An 18,154-nucleotide genomic window follows, 5' to 3' on the forward strand; every position below is an offset into this window, starting at 1 on the left:
TTTAAAAATCATTCAGAGCTGTTCCAGGTACCATATCTGCCTTGAGTTCCTTCCACTGCCCAATTTTACCATTACATTTTCCAATAAAATACTTCTCCCATGTCAGTTTTTTTGTACAGAAGCAGAAACAGAGGAAGCCTGACTGCCTGCATCTGACAGCACTGAGTGTGTCTCTTCTGCATAAAGTCTGTAAAAATGGATGTTTCACTCATCTTTCCTTTACAATAATCTTCAGTGTTACTTGTAACAAAGATAGTTAAAAAAGCTGCACTTCTCAAAGCTTTATGTTGACGTTGTCCCTTTAAGCTTCCTTTTGGCTTGGTATGTTTGAACGATTCCATGGCAGTCACTCTAGTATCAAAACAAGGATTTCCAGAAAAATATTCACTTTTCACACTACTTAGTAGGAGACCATCATCTGTATACGTAGCAATAAAACTAAAGTAATCCAGCATAAGAACACTCCATCTACTTTTAATCATGGTATTAAAACTGTTCAAGATTTTAATCCAAATCACTGTTACACACAAGATTTGTCAGTTGTATAACAAGTTAAATACAAAAAGTAAACTTAAGTTTGCAAGACCTGGGACTCAGTGAAGAAGTTCACAAAATTAAGGCTGTGAAAAACCAGTACCTCAGCCACACTTCACATCTTGTGTATTTTATGATACGCTTAAATAACAAAAAGAGTAGCTTTAACACATTTTACAAGGAAGGGAGAAGAGAAAATATTGCACAGAAGCATCAGGGCAAAAAGTGCTAATGGTGCTCAAACAGCTATCTAACTTTCCAGCTTGTGTGTGCTTGAAACCAAAACCATAACATTAGGTGTGTGCATTTAATGGACTAGAATTTTTTTTTAATTACAAAGAGAACAATAAATAGAGGTAGATTGCTTGTGCAGTTTATGAATTCCACTGGCTTTGGTATTCCTACTGTCAAGAATAACATAAATATAACCTGTGTTTGGACCTACATAAACAGTTTAGTACCCATTTTAAAAGGATCACCGCCAACTTCTATATGAATGAAATGGATAGGCAGGGTTTGTTAAAGCCAAATGTTCGACTCTTGCCCTGCTGGTGTGATCAGGGTCAAGAGTCAACTGTGGCTGAGGCGGTGGAGAAACCTGTGTTTGATACCCAATGTCAACATTGCTAAAGATTTACTCCTGAGGGAATTCTGCGCCAAAAAACTAAAAATTCTGCACACAATATTTTAAAATTCTACAAGTTTTATTTGTCAGTAAATAAATGCAGAGGCTCCAGCATGACAGTGGGGAGCACAAGCCATTGGCTGCACAAAAGTGAGAGATCTCCCTGCAGCCCCTCCACCCGCAGGACAGAGACTCAGCGGTGAGGCTGCACCCAACCCCGACACAGCACAAGGCCTGGGCCTACCCCAGAAACACCCTGGAGCCCTGCCCCTTTGCACCAGACACACCAGGTGTGGGGCAGACAGACTCAAATCAGGCAGGATCCAAGTGTGAGAGGTCCAGGTGTAGGAGGCTCTGGATGCACAGAGGCTCATTGGGCTGGGTGCGGGTTCCAGATGCAATGTGACTCCACAGGGGCTTCCAGGTGAAGGTGGCTGGGGCTCAGCTGAGGGCTCTGGGTATGGGGTTCTCAGCGGGGGTATCTGGGTGCTGAGGGAGAGGGGCTTGGTGGGGTGTGGGGTCTGAGTGCAGCTAGTTGGGGGTCAGTGGCATGGGGGTCTGTATGTGGGGGCTCAGGGTGGTAAGGGGATGGGGCATCAGGGTCGTAGTTTGAGTGCAGGGAGTGGGAGGTGGTCTGGGTGCAGGGGTGGGAGTCCAGAGGAAGGGGAGCCTGGGTACAGGGGGGCTCCAGATGCAGGGGTTGAAGTTCATTGGCTGGGGTTCAGGTGTAGAGGGCTAGGGGAGTTCTGGATATACCGGGTGAGGCTTGGCAGGGGTGTCTGGGTATGGGAAGTCTGGACGCACATGGGTTGGGTGGAAAGGGGAGCAGCTCCCCGTACAGTCACCCCTTTCCCCCCTCCCCACAGCTGAGGAGTGATGGGGACAGGAAATGGGAGGATGCTGAGCTTCCTGCAGCTGGTGGAGGTTTCTGGGGATGGATCTGACATTTCCCCTGCAAGGAGTTGCTGGGGCTGAGAAAGTCCTGTCCTCTCCTGCCTCCAGCCCAGATGGGACTAGCAGGTGATCTTGGCTCAGGGTAGGAGCCAAGCAGTCTTATGTACAAGCCCCATGTGTCTAATAGTGGTTATCCCAAATACTCACAAGCATATACTGTAAAAAGATGAGCTCCATGAAGGCGCTATAAGAGTTTTTACTCAGACAATTATATTTTGTACTTATTGTTTTCTAATGCCTCATGAGAAAAAAAGACATGGAACTGTTAATAGTGCCAACCTACAAAAACAGATCTGCTGTATTGTAATTGAGTCTTACCAGACACCTGCAAATCTAAACCAAAGTTGTAAAATGCACTAAGTCTGTAATACTTTCAGAATTTTGCTGAAAAGCAAACCATTAAAAACAACAAAACACAGATCAACACACCTGATGTTTTAACTACTTAGAATACAATCCAGGCCCAGCCATAAAGAAAAATAATAAATCATAGCATTTATATATATATGCAGCAGCCCCAATCCACAACTTCACAAAATTCTATTTGTACATAAAACACATTTTTTAAATATGAGAAACTTATCAGCATGGGAATTACTATTAGTGATGAACTCTTAAGCATGAAGCACTGTGCTAGCACCAAAAACACTATTTCAACAAGACTCAGCACTTCTCCCCAGGAAAGTGAGCACGGTGCCTTCAGGGAGCTACAAATCAAATAAAATTCATTTAAGCAATAAAATGTCAAGATTGGGGCTGTTTCAAATTCCTCCAAAACCATCAAAGAGGTTTCATTTTGTTTTAATGACTATTCCAAAGGAAAAGACTCTCCCTCCACTGTAGAAGAAAAGAAGCTGAGTTTAGGATTTCTAGACCCATGAATTACAGAACACGTGCACCATCTCCTTAAAAGAAGACAGTCTAATCTTAAAACAAATGAAAGGGGGAATGGTTAGTAAGGAGACTGACAATAAGGTCTAGAGGCCAGGTGGGTGTTGTAATAGCTTGCCTCTTTCACCAGCAGAGACTATCAAGCTTACACAGAGCTCTTCTTCAGGTCTGGAAAAGCTATAGAGACTTTTGCCTCTAGGTTGCTTGTTTATATACAGCCTAGGGGCTAATGACACTGTGTTGTTGCCTTTCGATGGCTGTCCAGTGGTTTATGGGAACTGAATTTGGCTCTAGTCCCCAGCTGACAAGTGTTCACCTCACGAAAACCACCATCACAATTACCACCATTGTTAGCAGTTTTGGCAATGAAACCAAGGATTGAAGAGGCCACAGAAACTGAATTACCCTCTTTGCTTCTAACAGAGACGCTTTCCAAGTCAGGTTGAGGTACATTGGCTGGGTAGGGAAGCCTCAAAATAGAAGTCTGTGAACTTTGTTTTGGTTTAGATGTACCTATACCACGCTTCATTTCCTTAGGAACATGGATGCACCACACTTCTGCTCAAGGATCTGTCTGGATTCTTGTAGTACGTTTCAAGATCATACCCATTGTTCATAAGGACTGATTAGCGTAGAAATAAGAACAGCAGAAGACACATGCATGCAGTCAAGCAAATCCACACACTAAGGCCTGGTCTACACTGCCACTTTACTGCGCTGCAACTTTCTTGCTCAGGGGTGTGAAAAAACACCCCGTGGGGGTGGGTTTTTACAGCGCTGGGAGACCTCTCTCCCAGCGCTGGTGCCACAACTACAGCGGCACAGCAGCGCTTTAACATTGCTAGTGAAGACACACCCTAAGTGAGCTGCCCTTGTTGTGGAGACAGATATTCCAGTGTGACAATTTTTAACAGCTGTTTTTAAGTGAGATTAAATTTTGAGCCTATCCACTTTGACAACCCCCCTACAAAAAACGAAATAGTTTTGTGTTATTGAATGGTGCTGGCTTGATATTCTTGGAGAGCAGAATCCTCTATTTGTGTGTAGAATTGACACAGTACAGGCAGCAGTAGCACAAGTTTCCCCTCACACTGCCCCATCTCTAGGTCTAAGGAGCAAATTCAGTCCCCGATAGCCCAGTATAGTCTTGGTCTTTCTGCTGAGATGGCCAACTAAACTGACAGCCAGTGCCAAATGTGTTGATATTTTTCATAACGGGGACACTTGTCACACTAGCACCTGGACAAATTCATTTCACAAAGGATGCTGAAAATGCACGAGAGCGATTTTTGGCTCCCAGGCTCAATACAGAAGGATCCGTGTTTGAAAATAGTGCTGACACACTAGTCAAAGTCAGCCCCTTCTTAAACTCGGTTTGACTACCAGTGACACTAAACCACTTGCCAAAAAACACGTTCTCAAGCAGTTGATGCGTATAAGAAATAAGCAGTTAAAGAAAATGTTCAGATACATCATGCACCGTTATAACCAAAAGTCTTGTTGATTACCTTAAAGTAGGGCTGTCAGTTAATTGCAGTTAACTCATGCGATTAACTCAAAAAAATTAATTGTGATTAATTGCAGTTTTAATCTCACTGTTAAACAATATAACACCAACTGAAATGTATTAAATATTTTGGATGTTTTTCAAATATATTGATTTAAATTACAACACAGAATACAACATGTACAGTGCTCATTATTTTTATAATATTGCACTGTAAAAATGATAAACAAATGAAATAGTATATTTACCTTATACGAGCACTGTAGTGCAATTTCTTTATTGTGAAAGTGCAACTTACAAATGTAGATTTTTTTTTGTTACATAACAGCATTCAAATACCAGCACTTTTGTAGCCGGTATTTCAAGGTATTTATGTGCCAGATATGCTAAACATTCATATGCCTCTTCATGCTTCGGCCTCCATTCCACAGGACATGCTTCCATGCTGATGACATTTGTTTAAAAAAAAAAAAAGTGTTAATTAAATTGTGACTGAGCTCCTTGGGGGAGAATAGTATGTCTCCTGCTCTGTTTTACCTACATTCTGCCATATATTTCATGTTATAGCAGTCTCGGATGATGACCCAGCACATGTTGTTCGTTTTAAGAACATTTTCACACTGATTTGACAAAACGCAAAGAAGATACCAATGTGAGATTTCTAAAGATAGCTACAGCACTGACCCAAGGTCTAAGAATCTGAAGTGCCTTCCAAAATCTGAGAGGGATGAGATGTGGAGCATGCTTTCAGAAGTCTTAAAAGAGCAACACTCTGATGCAAAAACTACAGAACCCAAACCACCAAAAAAGAAAATCAACCTTCTGCTGGTGGCATCAGACTCAAGATGATGAAAGTGAACATGCATCAGTCTGCACTGCTTTGAATCGTTATTGAGCAGAACCCATCATCAGCATAGAACCACAGAACATCAGGGTTGGAAGGGACCTCAGGAGGTCATCTAGTCCAACCCCTTGCTCAAAGCAGGACCAATCCCCAATTTTTTTTGCCCCAGATCCTATACGGGCTTCTCAAGGATTGAACTCACAACCCTGGGTTTAGCAGGCCCATGCTCAAACCACTGAGCTATCCCTCTCCCCTCATGGACGCATGTCCTCTGGAATGGTGGCAGAAGATGAAGGGATATATGAATCTTTAGCACATATGGCATGTAATTATCTTGCAATGCTGGCTACAACAGTGCCATGTGAATGCCTGTTCTCACTTTCAAGAAGTGGGCTGCATTATGTCCTGCAAACGTAAACAAACTTGTTTGTCTGAGGCCACATCTACACTACCTGCCGGATTGGCGGGTAGTGATCGATCTATCAGGGATCGATTTATCGCATCTAGTGTAGACACAATAAATAGATCCCTGATAGCTCTGCTGTCAACTCCGGAACTCCACCATGGCGAGAGGCAGAAGCGGAGTCGACGGGGGAGCGGTGGCCGTCGATCCCGCGCCGCGAGGACGCAAAGTAAGTGATTCTAAGTCAATCTAAGATACGCAACTTCAGCTACAAGAATAGCGTAGCTGAAGTCGACGCATCTTAGATCGATTCCTCCCCCCCAAGCGTAGACCAGGCCTGAGTGACTGGCTGAACAAGAAGTAGGACTGAGTGGACTTGTAGACGCTAAAGTTTTACATTGTTTTATTTTTGAATGGAGGTTTTTTGTACATAATTCTACATTTGTAAATTCAACTTTCATGATAAAGAGATTGCATTACAGTACTTGTATGAAGTGAATTGAAAAATACTATTTTTTGTTTTTTACAGCACAAATATTTGTAATAAAAAATATAAAGTGAACACTGTACACTTTGTATTCTGTGTTGTAATTGAAATCAATATATTTGAAAATGTAGAAAACACCCAAAAATATTTTTTAAAATAGTATTCGATTAACAACATGATTAAATGCAATTAATTTTTTTAATCGCTTGACAGCCCTACCTTAAGGCGATGAGAACTACTTCTGTAAATTTTAATTCTTAAATAAATCATCCCCAAAGTACTAGAGCAGTGGTTCTTAAATTTTTGTACTGGTGACCCTTTTAACATAGCAAGCCTCTGAGTGCAACCCCCCCTTATAAATTAAAAACACTTTTTAATATATGTTTAACACTATTAGAAATGCTGGAGGCAAAGCAGGGCTTGGGGTGGAGGTTGACAGCTCAGGACACCCCATGTAATGACCCCCTGAGCGATCCCGACCCCCAGGCTGAGAACCCCTGTACTACAAGGCACTGCATTATCTCTGCTGGAGCAGATCTGTGTTTCGCCAACCTGAATAAGGAGGCCCTGCGCACATCTGCCAGCCAAACTGTCTCCAGAGCCAGCTCGAGGGGAGGGCTTGCTAGGCCCCCGGCTTGCTGGGGCCCGACTCCAGCCATTTCACCTCCCTTCCAGACATTCCTGGGGTCCCCTGAGCTCAGGGCACTGGCGCAATTGACCCCTTCGCTCCCGCAGGCTGACCCGTGATGTAATTGGGGAGAGGGGCTAACCTGGATCTAACCCCACCGCGCAGCACACAGACCAGAGCCCTGCGCCCTCCGCCCCCCCCCAGGCCTGGGCCCCTCGCCCCCGTGGTAAGGGGGCCCCCGCCCCCCCCCAGGCCTGGGCCCCTCACCCCCGTGGTAAGGGGGCCCCCGCCCCCCCCCAGGCCTGGGCCCCTCGCCCCTGTGGTAAGGGGGCCCCCGCCCCCCCCCAGGCCTGGGCCCCTCGCCCCCGTGGTAAGGGGGCCCCCGCCCCCCCCCAGGCCTGGGCCCCTCGCCCCCGTGGTAAGGGGGCCCCCGCCCCTCCCCAGGCCTGGGCCCCTCGCCCCCGTGGTAAGGGGGCCCCCGCCCCCCCCAGGCCTGGGCCCCTCGCCCCCGTGGTAAGGGAGCCCCGCCCCCCCCAGGCCTGGGCCCCTCGCCCCCGTGGTAAGGGGGCCCCGCCCCCCCCCAGGCCTGGGCCCCTCGCCCCCGTGGTAAGGGAGCCCCGCCCCCCCCCAGGCCTGGGCCCCTCGCCCCCGTGGTAAGGGAGCCCCGCCCCCCCCCAGGCCTGGACCCCTCGCCCCCGTGGTAAGGGGGCCCCCGCCCCCCCCAGGCCTGGGCCCCTCGCCCCCGTGGTAAGGGGGCCCCGGCCCCTCCGCCCCCCCAGGCCTGGGCCCCTCAAGCCGAGCCCCCCACCCCGAGAGAGAGGCCTCCCCCCGAGACGGCCGCACGCAGCCCCCCACCTACCCACCCAGCCAGCCCGGCTCCTGCTCCGCCTCCTCCTGTCACTCTCCGCCGGCCTCAGCCCTCAGCGCTCCCCAATATGGCGGCCGCCCCTGCCCGGCCCCTGCGCTCCCCGCGGCTCCGCCCCCTCCCCGCGCGGTGCATCACGGGAGCCTCCTCCCCCTCGGCCCGTTCGAATCAATACAGGAAGGAGGCGAGACGCTCGTTGCCCCGAGCAACCACTTGAGGCCTCGCGGCGCCCGGCGGAGGCGGAGGCAGGGGCAGAGGCAGGGGCAGGGGCAGGGCCGCCATGGAAAGTCTTTCCGCCCGGGGACAGGCGGAGGGGAGGTTTCGGGCGGCCTGGCGGGTTCAGGGGGCTGGCGGAGATTACGGGGTCGGATGTGGGTTTGGGGGACCGTTGGGGGGGGGGTCGTGGGGCTGGGGGGGTTGGGGTCCTGCTGGGGGGGGTCAGGGGGCGGGGGGTGGGTTTGGGGCCCTGGTGGGGGGGGTCAGGGGGCGGGGGGTCCTGGTGGAGGGGTTCAGGGGGCTGGGGGTGGGTTTGGGGCCCTGGTGGGGGGGTCAGGGGGCTGGGGGTGGGTTTGGGGCCCTGGTGGGGGGGGGTCAGGGGGCTGGGGGTGGGTTTGGGGCCCTAGTGGGGGGGGTCAGGGGGCTGGGGGTGGGTTTGGGGCCCTGGTGGGGGGGGGTCAGGGGGCTGGGGGTGGGTTTGGGGCCCTGGTGGGGGGGGTCAGGGGGCTGGGGGTGGGTTTGGGGGCTGGTGAGGAATTGTGGGTTCAGGGGGCTGGAGGTGGGTTTGGGGGACTGGCAGGGAGTTGTGGATTCAGGGGGCTGGAGGTGGGTTTGGGCGGCTGATGGGGGGTTGTGGGGCTGGGGGTGGGTGGATTTGAGGGGCTGGCAGGGGGGTCTGGGCCCATGACTGGGTTTGGGGCCTGGCAGGGATGGGGGGTGTCACAATTGAGAGCTATGACACAATTTCGTCATCATCTCCAGGGCGCTGTTGCCATAGTGCCCACGGGGCAGCCACGAGTATCGCCGGTGGTGTCCTCTGGTCGTGTTGCTGGCTGGGCCCAATTTCTAAAAGCGGAGCCAGGCCTCGTGTGGACACAGTACAGGTCTGAGAGCCGGGGTTGTATTCTACCACCCAGTCTCCCTCCCCGCCGTTGTCAACTGGCCTTTCACAGTGGCTGGCACTGGTGGGTGCACGGCTCCCTGCAGAAGCCGGGGGTAACGGTTACTCTGCCACCCAGCCATGGCATGTAACCGTACCGGATGTCTCTGTGCAGGGAGGCACCGGAAAATCTAGCTTTGCACGGTCGACGCAGTGGTATCCGCTCTTATGATTTTTATTGCAACTCACCGATATTTGGTTTGTTTCTTACATGGCCTGCTTCTGCAGTCACATGATTACATGAAAATCTCAGCTGTTTGTTTTGTTTTAGTATAGTGCTCAGGGTTACAGAGAAAAAGTGGGGAAACGTGACCTGCGTGAACCTTAAAGACTCGGAAACCTGAAAACAAATAACAAGAACCCAATATTTATTATTAAAATCTCATTAATTTTGAGCCCATCTCATGATGGGTTGGGAGGCGACTCGTGATTTTTGAATGCTTGGGGTTGGCAATTCTGCAAGATGCTGTCACCTTCTTCGGCTGTATGCAATCTGTGGTAAACCCCATGTTAGTGCTCAGTGCACTGTAGCAAAAAGTCCCTACAGTCACAGCTACATGACATCCATGATGCTGCAACACTGAAAACCTCAGTCTCTCTTTAAGTATCTTATGGTGAATGCCTATCTAATGATCTAAAATGAAAGGGACGGTGCATATCTCTTCATTCCGTGTGCCCTGAAAGTTCATATTGGCATGGTTTTGGCTTCTGGTGTCAAAGCAAGTTTTCCTGCCAGCTCAGAATCCTGTAAAAATTGCAGGACTGCCAACACTGGCAATTTTATAGTGAATTTAAGAGATTATTAGTTGCTTTCCCATGATGTTCCCAGTCATACCTGGAATAACCTGCAGCTCAGGAATTTGGGTTTAGCTTTCTGTCATACATTCTGTAGCCAGCAGAGGCTGCTGATCCAATCCCAGAACAGGGTGGCAGCTAGAGAAGCTCACAATTACTTGTCTCTGCCTCCCCCATCAAGAGGCACTGTATGGGGATGGAGTTGGCATGAAGGCAGTGAGGGACAGCTACTGGACCATTATCCTTTTTCTGCAGGAGGCCACATAGGGAATGCGGTAAAAGTGCTACCTGTGTGGGAACTCACGGCCCTGGTTTGCAGACATTGCCAGCAGTGGGTGCTAAAAGGGGGGGTAGAAGAGTAGTGACTGTAGTGGAAGCTCTCAGCTCCTCAAGTATCAGCCTCTTCCAGCAGGAGTCAGTGCACAATACCAATACCAGGGCTGAGCTCAGCCAGGATTCCTCACAGTCCCCAGCTGTGAGCCAGGTGATGAAATTCAGGATCAAAATAGCCAGTGCCTGTTGTGTCAAGATGGCTCTGCCTGGGTTTGGTAAATGTATGTGGGTGAAAAGAGGTGAAATATTTTATATGCACAAACAATATATATCTGTAACACCTACATTCTTTTATAGCAGAGTAGCTGTTGTTGGCCAATAGTCTCTGCCATATAACACTGACTACAGAAGATGCGTTGGAAATCATTTTGGTTTTGCTTGAGTGCTTATGGCTCTGATCAATAAACGGAACCAATATGTTTTCCATATTTAATAAAGGACTGACACCCAATCTCTAGCAGTTACTCAAATTCAAATCCCTACTCAAGACCCAAAAGCCAGCCAATGCCTCAGCCTTGCTGATTAACAAATCAGAGAAAACTATGTTCATTTAAAATAATTCATGTGACTTAGAACCACCAAGCTGTCCAGTCCCTAATACATATAGCTGCATGATCTGATGCTATCACACTCAACCATACTCTTTCTCAGATTCTGGGTGCATTAGAGAGAGAAGCGGGGAGGGTTGGTATCCAAATTCGGAGAGGGGATTAGGGTCTGAGTTCTGTGCAGGTCATGAGGTGGGAGGTAATTTGGATCTGGGTTCTGCATGTACGTTTCAGGGGAGGATCTGCAAGCAGGCTGGGAGGAATCAAAATCCAAGTTCTGGGTGCAGGCCAAAGGGGAATTAGTATCTGAATTCTTGGTGCAGATCAGGAGGAGATTTAGGGTGTGCATTCTGTGTTCAGGTCAGGAGAGGGATCACTATCTGAGTTCTGGTTGATGGGGTGGAGGGAAATCAGGATCCAAGTTCGAGTTGCAGTGTGTTCTCATCTTCCTCTATCCTGGGCAGCACTGCAGGGCCCATTTGGCTGCCTAGGCACCCTGAAGCCAGCTGAAAACAAAGGTGAATGAGCTTAGCAGCAAGGGCACGACTGGAGATCAAAAAATCAGACAGCCCTTCCTTCCTCCTCTTTGCCTGGCCCAGCCCAGTCCCTTGAAGGAGTAGGTGGTAAGGGAAGCCCCGACTTCCACTGATTGGGCAGGAGCCTCAGGTGCACCGGACAGACATTCTCAAACGTGGGAGAAGTCCTGCTGAAATGAGCAGGGTTCTGCATAAGCACATTGGGGATCCGAGTGCAGAATTGGGGCCTTTGTCAGATTCTCCTTTTATTTGCGTGGGGTTTTCGCAAAGCAGCTGGGGAGAGAAAAACATGAAGCAGAGGGGGGAGGAAAATATGTCAAAACCCCACACGTTGGGAGGGATGAGACCAGAAACTACTTTTATTCACATTTTTAAAACATTGACTGTTTTGCTTTAACCTTTGTAAACCCCCTGGAAGATGAAAGCCATGATAAAAGTATGTGTAGTTTACAACATACCCTGAGGCACTTGGGAAGGATACTATGTCCATGGGCACTGCATTATATTATACTTTGCGCTGGGGAAAAAATTGGAACTGGAACTTGCTCTTCTGGTCATCCCGTAATACGCGCTTCCAAGACACTGGATTTTGTTCATTTGTTAGAATTCAGAATTGGCTGGGGGGGAAAAGTTCATCGTCCAAACTAATAATAATGAAAAACATGGTATTGGGCCATGTTCTCTTTTACATAGTATCCTTCACAATTCTCTCAGGCTGTGCTGCAAATTAAACACATTAATCAAGATTCAGTCAATGACCAGTTTTTAGCATTTCACAGTTTATCCAGATGCTGGTTCTGCAGCTGTGAAGTAAAACAGAAATATTCAAGACAGGTAGCTGAAGCCCCAATCCTGTCAAGACTCTTGTTATTAACTTTAAGCATACAAGTAGACCCATGAAGTTCAGAACAGACCCGCTGATTTAATGGGATCGTCACAGTTCAGGGCAACTGCACTTGTATTCCCGATCCATGGTCCAGTAAGGGCACCCACTCTAGGCTCCTGGCTTGTCAGCCATCATCTCTCTTGGGCAGAAAACTGCCTCTCTCTCCTGACCTGGGTTTTTCCAGGCTGCACAGTTCCCTGCATACACTGTGAGTTCCCCAGCAAGCCACACTGCTTAAGCAGGCAGTCTGCACTTTGCTTTCTCCTCAGAGTCTGTGAACAGTTGTAATTGCCCACGGTTCTAAGGTCTACTCAGCCCTTTCTAAGCAAGCACATTTAGTCTTAAGGTGAAAGCATTACAAAGAAAACATATTAAAACAATAGAAGAACCCCAAACCTGCTAATAAGTTTCCCAGACATCACCAAGTCCTTCCAACTCTTTCCGGGAAGGATTGGGGCCCCCCATGCTCAGAAGGTCCTGAGTCATAGAATCATAGAATATCAGAGTTGGAAAGGACCTCAGGAGGTATCTAGTCCAAGCCCCTGCTCAAAGCAGGACTGATCCCCGACTAAATCATCCCAGCCACGGCTTTGTCAAGCCTGACCTTAAAAACTTCTAGGGAAGGAGATTCCACCACTTCCCTAGGTAATGCATTGCAGTCTTTCACCACCCTCCTAGTGAAAAAGTTTTCCCCCTAATATCCAACCTAAATCTCTCCCACTGCAACTTGAGACCATTACTCCTTGTTGTGTCATCTGCTGTCACTGAGAATAGTCTAGAGCCATCCTCTTTGGAACCCCCTTTCAGGTAGTTAAAAGCAGCTATCAAATCCCCCCTCATTCTTCTCTTCTGAAGACTAAACATCCCCAGTTCCCTCAGCCTCTCCTCATAAGTCATGTGTTCCAGTCCCCTAATCATTTTTGTTGCCTTCCGCTGGACTCTCTCCAATTTTTCCACATCCTTCTTGTACTGTGGGGCCCAAAACTGGACACAGTAATCCAGATGAGGCCTCACCAATGTCGAATAGAGGGGAACGATCACGTCCCTCGATCTGCTGGCAATGCCCCTACTTATACAGCCCAAAATGCCATTGGCCTTCTTGGCAACAAGGGCACACTGTTGACTCATATCCAGCTTCTCATCCACTGTAACCCCTAGATCCTTTTCTGCAGAACTGCTGCCGAGCCATTCGGTCCCTAGTCTGTAGCAGTGCATGGGATTCTTCCATCCTAAGTGCAGGACTCTGCACTTGTCCTTGTTGAACCTCATCAGATTTCTTTTGGCCCAATCCTCCAATTTGTCTAGGTCCCTCTGTATCCTATCCCTACCCTCCAGCATATCTACCACTCCTCCCAGTTTAGTGTCATCTGCAAACTTGCTGAGGGTGCAATCCACACCATCCTCCAGATCATTTATGAAGATATTGAAAAAAACCGGCCCCAGGACCGACCCCTGGGGCACTCCACTTGATACCGGCTGCCAAATAGACATGGGCTCAATGGGTAGTGATCAATGGCTCAATGGGTAGTGATCAATGGCTCCGACAATCTAGCCAGCTTTCTATCCACCTTATAGTCCATTCATCCAGCCCATACTTCTTTAACTTGCTGGCAAGAATACTGTGGGAGACCATGTCAAAAGCTTTGCTAAAGTCAAGGAACACGTCCACTGCTTTCCCTTCATCCACAGAGCCAGTTATCTCGTCATAGAAGGCAATTAGATTAGTCAGGCATGACTTGCCCTTGGTGAATCCACGCTGACTGTTCCTGATCACTTTCCTCTCCTCTAAGTGCTTCAGAATTGATTCCTTGAGGACCTGCTGCATGATTTTTCCAGGGACTGAGGTGAGGCTGACTGGCCTGTAGTTCCCCGGATCCTCCTTCTTCCCTTTTGTAAAGATGGGCACTACATTAGCCTTTTTCCAGTCATCTGGGACCTCCCCCAATCGCCATGAGTTTTCAAAGATAATGGCCAATGGCTCTGCAATCACATCCGCCAACTCCTTTAGCACTCTCGGATGCTGCGCATCCAGCCCCATGGACTTGTGCTCGTTCAGCTTTTCTAAATAGTCCCGAACCACTTCTTTCTCCATAGAGGTCACCTCCTCCCCATGCTGTGCTGCCCAGTGCAGTAGTCTGGGAGCTGACCTTGTTCACGAAGACAGAGGCAAAAAAAGCATTGAGTACATTAGCTTTTTCCACATCCTCTGTCACTAGGTTGCCTCCCTCATTCAGTAAGGGGCCCACACTTTCCTTGACTTTCTTCTTGTTGCTAACATACCTGAAGAAACCCTTCTTGTTACTCTTAACATCTCTTGCTAGCTGCAACTCCAGGTGTGATTTGGCCTTCCTGATTTTACTCCTGCAAGCCCGAGCAATATTTTTATACTCATCCCTGGTCATTTGTCCAATCTTCCACTTCTTGTAAGCTTCTTTTTTGTATTTAAGAGCAGCAAGGATTTCACTGTTAAGCAAAGCTGGTCGCCTGCCATATTTACTATTCTTTCTACACATCGGGATGTTTTGTCCCTGTAACCTCAATAAGGATTCTTTAAAATACAGCCAGCTCTCCTGGACTCCTTTCCCCCTCATGTTATTCTCCCAGGGGATCCTGCCCTGAGGGAGTCAAAGTCTGCTTTTCTGAAGTCCAGGGTCTGTATTCAGCTGCTCTCCTTTCTTCCTTGTGTTAGAATCCTGAACTCGACCATCTCATGGTCAATGCCTCCCAGGTTCCCATCCACTTTTGCTTCCCCTACTAATTCTTCCCGGTTTGTGAGCAGCAGGTCAAGAAGAGCTCTGCCCCTAGTTGGTTCCTCCAGCACTTGCACCAGGAAATTGTCCCCTACATTTTCCAAAACCTTGCTGCATTGTCTGTGCACCGCTGTATTGCTCTCCCAGCAGATATCAGGGTGATTGAAGTCTCCCATGAGAACCAGGGCCTGCGATCTAGTAACTTCTGCGAGTTGCCGGAAGAAAGCCTCGTCCACCTCATCCCCCTGGTCTGGTGGTCTATAGTAGACTCCCACCACGACATCACCCTTGTTGCTCACACTTCTAAACTTAATCCAGAGACTCTCAGGTTTTTCTGCAGTTTCATACCGGAGCTCTGAGCAGTCATACTGCTCTCTTACATACAGTGCAACTCCCCCACCTTTTCTGCCCTTCCTGAACAGGTTATATCCATCCATGACAGTACTCCAGACATGCGAGTTATCCCACCAAGTCTCTGTTATTCCAATCACATCATAATTCCTTGACTGTGCCAGGACTTCCAGTTCTCCCTGCTTGTTTCCCAGGCTTCTTGCATTTGTATATAGGCACTTGAGGTAACCTGCTGATCGCCCCTCTTTCTCAGTATGAGGCAGGAGCCCCCCCCCCCACGTGCTCCTGCTCGTGCCTCCTCCCGGTATCCCACTTCCCCACTTACCTCAGGGCTTTGGTCTCCTTCCCCTGGTGAACCTAGTTTAAAGCCCTCCTCACTAGATTAGCCAGCCTGCTTGAGAAGATGCTCTTCCCTCTCTTCGTTAGGTGGAGCCCGTCTCTGCCTAGCACTCCTTCTTGGAACACCATCCCATGGTCAAAGAATCCAAAGCCTTCTCTCCAACACCACCTGCATAGCCATTCGTTGGCTTCCACGATTCGACAGTCTCTACCCAGGCCTTTTCCTTCCATGGAGAGGATGGACGAGAACACCACTTGCACCTGAAACTCCTTTATCCTTCTTCCCAGAGCCACGTAGTCCACAGTGATCCGCTCAAGGTCATTCTTGGCAGTATCATTGGTGCCCACGTGAAGAAGCAGGAAGGGGTAGCGATCCGAGGGCTTGATGAGCCTCGGCAGTCTCTCCGTCACATCGTGAATCTTAGCTCCTGGCAAGCAGCAGACTTCTTGGTTTTCCCGATCGGGGCGGCAGATAGATGACTCAGTCCCCCTGAGGAGAGAGTCCCCGACCACCACCACCTTCTCTTGGGAGCGGTGGTCGTGGAACTCCCAACCTTAGGACAGTGCATCTCATGCCTTCCAATCAGCAGAGTCTCCTTCTGCTCCCTTCCCTCAGACATATCATCTGGTCCACTCTCCGCATTAGTACCTGTGGAGAGAACATGAAAACGGTTACTTACCTGTATCTGCGTTGCTGGTACATGGACGTTCCCCCTTCTTCTTCTGGAGGTCACATGCTGCCAAATTTCTTCACCATCCTTCTGTCCCCGATGTGCAGCCTGCTCTGAATCTTCAGAACCTTGTGCCCGTAGAAGCCTATCCTGACATCCGTCCAGGAAATCTTCAGTTTCTCTTATGCAACGCAGGGTCGATACCTGTTGCTCCAGACCTTGAACCTTCTCTTCCAGTATGGAGACCAGCTTGCACTTTGTACAGACAAAGTCGCATCTGTCCTGTGGAAGAAAGACAAACATAGCACATCCAGTGCATGTCACAACAGCTCAACACCCCCCATCCATATTACCTTCCTTCTACAAGCTTCCTCAGGAGTTGTAATAATTACCCAGAGAATCTGGCAAGATGTAAGCCTCAGTGGGCTCTCCCCAGGCAAACTCCTTTTGTTCGCTTCTCAGCTGGTTTGCAACTGACTGGCTTTTTATGCAGTCAGGCCCACTTAAGGCTCACCTGGAACAAAGCACACCCAGTGCCCGCCCTTTTCAAACAACCAATCAAGCACGCAGCACACAGTCTTTTTTTTTTTTTTTAGGAAAGAATTTTTTTTTTTTAAGGCAGAAAAGAATTTTATTTGTGTAACACTTACAAAGAATCACCAAAGAGGATAAAGCAAAACTATGCAACAAAACAAAAGCAAACAGAAGGTATGACACAGCAGCCTTCAGGAGGGAGAAGTGTTCAGGCTAGCCTGGGCCCAGAGCGGGGGGGCTTCCTCGACACTCGTGGTCTTCCACCCTCCTGAGTTACCTGGTGGCCTAGAGCGGGGGGCTTCCTCGACACTCGTGGTCTTCCACCCCCTCGAGTTACCTAGTGCCACGCCCAGTGTCACCGATTATTCCTCTCCTGAGAGTGCCCGACAAGATGGGCACGGCTGCGGGGTGGGCGGTTTGGGGTGGTGGGGGATTACACCCACGTGTTATAGGACCCCTCCTAGGTGACAGTGATGATGGCATCCTCAGCAGCAACGGCTGGGGCTGGGGTCTCTCGCTCTTCCCCTCAATCAAAGGGTCAGATGGAGGGAACCGGACAGGGTCACCGAGCAGAGAACCTCGGACAGCGCCCACCGCGCAGCACACAGTCGCACTGTCCTCACAACAAACACTCAGATACTCACCAACACAGTCAGTTTAAACTCAGGCCAAAAGTCCTTTCTTTGTCTGTTCGTCTCTGGAGAATCCAGTTTGGATCAGTCCATGCAGCCTCTCTGGAGGTGTTACAACTTGAATGAATTTGTCTAATCAACCCTCCACCACACTCACTGTTCTTAGTTCCTGGAAGGCTGTGGTCACCCTTCCCCATGAAATTGCGTACTGTCTCTGGCCATCCATGGTACATATACTCAGTACAGTGAGATCTCCCCAAGGATATTGCAGGCAACTGCCATGGCTGTCAGGATTACTAGCATGCTGAAAATTAAGCACATGCATAAATCTTTGCAGGAGTGCTGCCTAAGGCTGAGACCGTAGTGTTGTCAGCCGTCCATTCCATTGATCCTGTGTTCAGGCCAGGATTTAGATAAATCCTGTCTAATGCCCGTAAGCAGCAGCAGCTGTATGAGTCCATTTGGAAGCTAGAGAGTCCGTGAGAACCACAGGGTCTGTCTGCGTCTAGCTGCTCCATAGCCAACCCCTGGTGTTCTTTACAACTGAGCCCTGTCGCTTCTGTGCTGGGAGAGGCCTTGCCAAGTCCATCTCTCCAGCCCTTGGATTTTTAAATACGAATCGCCTCCATGTTAAAATGGGAGCAGTCAGGGAGCTCAAGCCTCCGTTCGGGTTTTGTAAATACAGAGTTACCAACCAGCATCAGGCGAAACGCTTGTATGTATATGGGGGGAAAAGCCAGCCTTTGCAAGCCAAAGATTGCCGCAGAGGGTTAGTGTCTGAAAACCAGAAAGGGAAACCGACCAGGGACACAGGCAAGGAAAGTCCTTGCTGGGGTTTGAATGGGAGACTTTGACCCGCGTCCCTTGACTTCCTGGGGCCCTAGC

General features: G+C 49.0%; 1 protein-coding gene and 2 long non-coding RNA genes across 8 annotated transcripts in view; 1 reads left to right on the forward strand and 2 right to left on the reverse strand.

Moving 5' to 3' along the window:
* FZR1 (fizzy and cell division cycle 20 related 1) overlaps window positions 1-7,835 on the reverse strand; it is a 29,618-nt gene extending 21,783 nt beyond the window's left edge. For 2 of the 4 annotated variants that reach the window (XM_048831064.2, XM_048831062.2), the window contains exon 1: window positions 7,737-7,835. The gene's annotated coding sequence lies outside the window, so the exon portion shown is untranslated. Of the gene's footprint in view, window positions 1-7,732 lie in introns of all 4 variants that reach the window. The other 2 variants (XM_048831063.2, XM_075123102.1) reach the window with 2 other exon arrangements.
* The window catches only part of LOC142070093 (uncharacterized), a 270,503-nt gene that overhangs the window by 241,656 nt on the left and 10,693 nt on the right, over window positions 1-18,154 (forward strand). The gene's annotated exons all lie outside the window — the stretch shown is intronic.
* Window positions 10,152-17,412, reverse strand: LOC142070094 (uncharacterized). Of its 3 annotated transcripts, none has more exons than XR_012666026.1 (3): window positions 17,282-17,412; window positions 16,113-16,385; window positions 10,152-11,379 (listed from the first exon to the last, which is right to left on the reverse strand). It is a non-coding gene; the product is annotated as an uncharacterized LOC142070094 (long non-coding RNA). The 3 variants fall into 3 exon arrangements; XR_012666027.1 differs by having other exon boundaries at window positions 10,155-11,076; XR_012666025.1 differs by lacking the exon at window positions 10,152-11,379 and having other exon boundaries at window positions 11,438-16,385.

The sequence above is a fragment of the Caretta caretta genome, chromosome 25, assembly GCF_965140235.1.
Source record: "Caretta caretta isolate rCarCar2 chromosome 25, rCarCar1.hap1, whole genome shotgun sequence".
NCBI classification, from domain to species: Eukaryota; Metazoa; Chordata; order Testudines; family Cheloniidae; genus Caretta; species Caretta caretta.